This window comes from Dipteris shenzhenensis, chromosome 32 (assembly GCF_047967505.1).
Source record: "Dipteris shenzhenensis isolate YYH24624 ecotype China chromosome 32, Dip_SZ_1.0, whole genome shotgun sequence".
In the NCBI taxonomy this organism is placed as follows: domain Eukaryota; kingdom Viridiplantae; phylum Streptophyta; class Polypodiopsida; order Gleicheniales; family Dipteridaceae; genus Dipteris; species Dipteris shenzhenensis.
Window position 1 is genome coordinate 19,037,529 of NC_141627.1, and position 6,209 is coordinate 19,043,737.

The window sequence follows — 6,209 nt, forward strand, 5'->3', positions numbered from 1 at the left end:
GGCGCGGGTTGCGCTAGGTCTTCGTTGCCCTTTGTCCTCATGGGGGCAACCCCCTCTTTGACGATGTTCATCCACATGGCAGCCATATCCACCTACGCCCTTACTCTTGCATGGGCAAGCACCACTATGTAAACACAGACACCACCCCCGCTGCCCGCCCATGCGAGAGAAGGGGCGAGCACTCTATGGCTACAGAGTAAGTCCCTTCTCCCTCGTGGGTGGGCACTAACCGTCAAAGGCTTACGTAAATGCCCTAGAGTAACGATTGTGCAGGTAAATACGATTAGCAAAGCGCATATGACACTGACCCTCACAGAGCATCAGAAATTGTCCTAATCAGGATGCAAGGGCAAGAGCATGATTAGGATGAAATATCAAGGCAATTTGACATTGTTAATGGTTTGGTGTGTGAAAAGAGCACCACATTAGAGAAGAGCCTTAAACATCCTTGGTAGACAAAATATTGCCGCTACCTTATCCTTTTCTACACATGCTTGAACAAAATACGCATATCTTAAAAGCAAAGCTCTTCATCCAAAAATCTGGAGGAAGGTTTCTCGCAAACATGTATAGAGTCATTACAGGGTATAAACTAAGTGTTTTAATATCCTTTGATTTCCTTCACATTAAAAGGTGTAAAATCCAAGCTCATTGTATTCCTAAGCCATTAGCAAAAGCGTTCTCTCTCTCTCTCTCTCTCTCTCTCTCTCTCTCTCTCTCTCTCTCTCTCTCACACACACACACACAACTTGACAATTCCCATCACTCCACTACTGCTTATTTGTCACTTCACCGCACTCGCCCATCCCTCTACACCCAATTGCCTTTGCTTATCCTGCGCACTTGTCCCGTTCCATCCGACTTTCTCTCCCACTACACCCAACTTCCTCTCCACATTGCACCTAGCTTTGCTGCACTCCACACCTCCAGTTGCTCGCCATCGCCTATGCTACGGCCCACCATCACTCATGGTTTCTTGATCACGCTGGTCCTAGTTTCTGGATCCTTGCACCATCCATGCTCAGCATAATAGTCGTGGTTTCTTAACCACATAGGCTTGCTCCTTCCACCCAACTCCACACTGCGCTCAATGATCTTGATTTCTTAGTTATGCAGGGACTCTGAGAGAGAGAGAGAGAGAGAGAGAGAGAGAGAGAGTTGATGAGAAGATGCTCTTGTGGAGAGGAAGATGGCCTGGCCCAAGACTTTCCTTGATCTTCCAACTCAAGGAACACTTGTCCCCACACACAAACCTCAAGGCAAGTTAAACACGGCCTAATGCTCGAGAAAAGGGTTGGGCGGTGTCTATTAACACACCACACAGATGGCAAAATGAAAAATACGGATGTGACAATTTTGCAGTGTGAAGACATTCGATTAATCGTGAAGACCCATTGTCAAGGATCGGCAGGGGTTGGACTAGGTCTTTGCTGCCCTTCATCATGGGTGACCCCCTCTTTGAGGAATCCAACAATGTTCATCCACACTAAGTGGACAGCACATTTTAAACAAAAGAAGTAATACTAACTTGTAAGAACTATGCCCCACTTGGTTACGCTTCCTATTGGTGGCTGCTGCATTCAAATCCCTTATTACACATGGGCAGGGACAGGGATTGAGGGTGCCCAACCTCATGAGTGCTCCCCATTTTGTGTAGTGAATGAAGTACGTACATGTGGCAGCTACATTAAGGCATGCCCCTTCTCCCTCGTGGGTGGGCACCAATGTGTAAACACGATTAGAGGCTCAGGTAATGCCCTAGAGCAATGATTGTGCAGGTAAAGGGGATTAGCAAAGTGCATATGTGCATTGATCCTCACATAGCATCATTGCAAGGAAGACTATGGCCTAATCAGGATGCAAGAACAAGAGCATGATTGGCCAAATGAAGATTTTTGAAGCATGAGGAGTAGCCAAGACTTTGGAGAATATAATATCAAGGAAATTTGACATTGTCAATGGTTCGGTGTGTGAAAAGAGCACCACATTAGAGAAGATCCCAAAGTTGAAATTGCTTATAACAATGTTAGATGGCATACTTAAACATCCTTGGGTAATAAAATATTGTAGCTACCTTATCCTTTTTTAAACATGCTTGACCAAACACACATCTCTTAAAAGTAAAGCTCTTCATCCAAAATTTTGAAGGAATGTTTCTCGCAAACACGATGGAGTCATTATAGGGTATAGTCCTACAAGAAACAAAGTGTTTGAATATCCTTCGATTTCCTTTCCATTATAAGGTGTAAAATTCAAGCTCATCGTACTCCTAAGCCATTAGCAAAAGCTTTCTAAAAAATCTCTCTCTCTCTCTCTCTCTCTCTCTCTCTCTCTCTCTCTCTCTCTCTCTCTCTCTCTCTCTCTCCCTCCCTCCCTCCATCCCTCCCTCTCTCTCTCTCTCTCTCTCTCTCTCTCTCTCTCTCTCTCTATCTATCTATCTCTATCTCTATCTCTATCTATTTATGATTGCAAAGAGAAAATTCCAAATTGCTTGTACTTTTGACTCATTGCAAAACCAATCTCTCTCTCTCTCTCTCTCTCTCTCTCTCTCTCTCTCTCTCTCTCTCTACCTATGTAGTTCTCTATCTATCAATCTATGTAGTTCTCTTAAACTCTATGGTTGATCTCATGTAGTGTTCTCGTAGATGTGCAAACTCATCAGAAGTTGCTCATATTTGCAAGTCATTGCAACAAGGTTTATGTCTTATCTCATGCAAACTTCTTGTAGATGTGCAAATTCATTAGAAGTTTCTCATTTTTGCAAGTCATTGCAACAAGGTTTCTACTGTGAATACAATCTTTTACTCCTCGTGCAAAATCTCATACTATACACATGCCATAAATTATTTGCTGTGAATACAATCTTTTACTCCATCTCCAAGAATACTCTCCTTTTCAAAATCTCGTACAAAAACTCTAGAAACAATTATTTCCAAATAGACATTACGTTCTTAGAACTATACACATGAATAAATGCATTTCATGTGCCTATCTTATATGCTTGAATTTAATATTACACCATAATCATTAAGGAAAATACATTCTTTGGAAAGCAAAGTTTTTAAAGCTCAGAACAACTTGGAAAAATAAGAATGGGTGCATAAATTATTTTGATCTGAACTACTCAACGAACTTTAATCGGACATTGAAAACACATAAGAATAGTTGAAATTAATGGAACATGAGACTTAATACTTCTCTATAATAGCAACGAGTGCTACTTGAAACATTTTATTTTCAATTTGAAATACATCATCTAAGCAATGAAGCTCAACATCAAATTTAGCAAAGTCAAAAGTTCATATAAACAACACAAACAATGCAATTGCTCATAAAATATCTCTAAAATGTATGTTTACCTGTGCAAAATCCAAAAACTACTTTAAAAAAGAACCCTCTAGACAAAAGAAGTCGTTCTTCCTGAAATACATTATTGAACCAAATACAAACTTATATTTTAAATATATTATATTCATTATAAAGGATAAAATAAATCAATGGTAATATCTATAAGAGTGCAAAACAAAATTTGAGAACTTAGGAAAGAAATAACAAGTAGTGCCAGCAACATTGAAATTACAATAACTAAAGAGAATCATGTGAGCAAATAAAAGATGCCAATGATATTCCAAAATTAGCTATAGTAAATGAAAAAACCATTAGAAACATAGAAAGAGGAAATCGGAAAAGAAAATGAACACAAGCAACAACTAAATCTATACCCAAAAAAATATATTTGGAAATGTCTGGAAGTTGCTCTAAATACATAAGAAAATGTATTATTGCAATTAAACATACTCCAATACATGAATGCTTCTCTTGTGAATGTCAATTGCTCAAAAAACAAACTAGTCGCATAAAAGAAGAAAATGTATCATTGCAATTAAACATACTCCAATACATGAATGCTTCTCTTGTGAATGTCCATCACTCAAAAAACAAACCAGTCGCATGTAAGAAGACATACATAAAAGGCTTTCACACCCCATCAAATCTAAATAAACAATGAATTAGTTGATGTGAAACTTGAAAATGATATTGAAGAAAGATTAGCTACTCCTAGAGTAGTATTCACTTAAATAAGTCAACTAAGCTATGATGGATAATATGAAGTGCCAAGTAGTACCATTAATGTAGTAGTTGATTCATCTAAAGTATGACATCTTTTTACATGATTTATCAATGATGTATCATGTATAGTACTTGGTAAAATAAATAAATTAGAATACAAATCGATGTACTTAAGTGGTAAAGTTCAACCAACTATATGGCTGCGTGCGATGTACGCAATTGTCCAAACACCTCTCAATAAAAATAATGCTATATGCATTAATGAGGAATGAAGTGGTCATTTACAATCTTTGCTACATTGAGGAGAATTGAAACTCCAAGTCGGCATATCAAGATATTGCAAACGAGAGCTAACACAAATCTAAAATTTTCACAAAAACATCTTGAATGTTTTCTTTGACTTAATCAAAGGTCTAATTTATTAAGTAATGCAATATGTATGGGTATGCCTATGAAAGGAACACAATAAAATAGGGCACACCATGCAAAAGATATTATGGAATGATACTAATGTAGAAAACATTTTGAAATCTAGAATTGGTTACAAAGACTTCAAAAATCTAAGAACAACTCTGAAATAATAGAAGCTAGAAAAATAGGCATTTGCTTTGATGAGATGATGAAGACCTCCGTCATTCTTTCTCACCTTGTATGTGTAGAAAGGCTATGGAACCCCTAAAAAAAAGTTAATAACTAAAGATTTGTCTAAAATTAGCACTCCCACGCCCTAAGAAAATGGGATATTCAAGTAAGTAAAATAAGAGATAATCCAATAATTTGTGCAAGATATTACATTCATAAGCTTTGACAATTACTAATTGTATTATCGGATGACAACTCTTTGCCAAGAGATGTCTTGGATTTCTTCTTCATAGCAAACTTTCAACATAGAGGAAGCCAAAACAAACATGGAATCATCTCTTTTGTCAATACATAACATGTGATAAAAGTTTACTTGAACATCATATCAAGGACATTCAAACCCACAAACACACATCCACTTGTACTAAAATAATGACTAAGTTTTATAGGTTTCACTGTCCTAAACCTCCAGTACATGAAAGCATGATACTAACACTACTAGAAGATAAAAACAAAAACATTTATAATGAAATATTCAAAAAAATCCTTACTGAAATTAATTCTATTGACCTTGAAACAAATAGGACATTTGAAGAATGGATAAACCATATAAAAATAGATATATCAACATACATATTGTCCATAAGATCATAAAAAACAAAACCAACATTATTTCTAAAGAGAACCAAAATATATTTTCACAAACTTTTAATGGAAAGATGAACTTTCTGTGGCAATCGAACATAGACATACAACTTAATATGGATCCACATTCAGTAGCAACATGTTGTACTTCATACATCACAAAAATGATAATATGATAACAAAAAGTATTCTAGAAATAATGAGAACATGCATGAAAAATAACTCCAACACAGAAGGGAGACTAAGAAAAATGGAAACACATTTCTACATACACAACAAATGAGTGCATAGTTAGCAACTTTCATTATTTTAACTTTACTACTTCACATAACAAGGGAAGTCTAATTTTTAAACACACAAACACAAGACAATAGAGCATTTATTATTAAAAAGAAACATCAATTACAAAACTAGCAAATATTGGATATGCAAGGTTTCTGAGCAAAAACCTACGAGCAGAAAAGTTAGAGTGAATTTTTGACACCAACATGCTAATATATTTCTCAAAGGAATATACAATTCTTTCTTAATTCCTCAAACATCATCTATATATGAGCAAATAGTGAACACTTTAGAAACTCTTATAGATGCCTCCCTACCATACTCGCTTTTGAGGATTATGGTAATTCAATGGATTTAGAATAGTTTCCCTTAGCTTTATCAATCCCATATTGAAATATTGGGAAGCTTTCATGTAACAATGTGTACCATTGTCTGGCATTAAGTTTTTTTCATATATTTGCATCTAACACTTTGTTAGTGCTCTCTAACTATTCATTTGCTTTAGGGTTATAGAGCGACATTGTTCAATGTACACTGGATGCTCTCTCAACAGTGCCCTCTATGAGCTCATTCTTGAAATGAGTTCCCCTAAAAGTGACTATTTTCCTCGATGAACCAAATCGAGACAC